Source organism: Diaphorina citri, unplaced genomic scaffold, assembly GCF_000475195.1.
Source record: "Diaphorina citri unplaced genomic scaffold, Diaci psyllid genome assembly version 1.1 scaffold6332, whole genome shotgun sequence".
Lineage (NCBI taxonomy): Eukaryota > Metazoa > Arthropoda > Insecta > Hemiptera > Psyllidae > Diaphorina > Diaphorina citri.
This window is the reverse complement of record NW_007383708.1, coordinates 4,558-4,971: the sequence shown is the minus strand read 5'-3', so window position 1 is coordinate 4,971 and position 414 is coordinate 4,558.

Sequence of the window (414 nt, the reverse complement as noted above, 5' to 3'; positions counted from 1 at the left end):
CGTTGAAGATGCAATGGAGGACGAGGACTTGAAGTTTGGACCAAATGGAGGACTTGTGTTTTGCATGGAGTAAGTTTTTTTTTCCTCAGTAGTTTGATTAAAATAAGTAATTTTTTGTGAAGAGGTTTGATAGAGGAAACTGTAACTGCTAAGGTTTTATCATCCCAAAATCAAAGAGAGAAGGAAGACAGGATAGGAGAAAACCAGCTGTTCCATGAACAATCATTATCCATTCAGGATGAAATCTGCCCTGGGTGGAAATTGAACCTGCAACCTAGCACATACAAGGCAGATGTGCTACCCTCCAAACTAACTAGGCTGGCTTAACAGATCTGTAAATTTTCTACCTCTTCTGTTTTTTTTTTTTTTTTTTTTTTTTTTTTTTTTTTTAAAAAAAAGGGGTTTGAAAGAAAA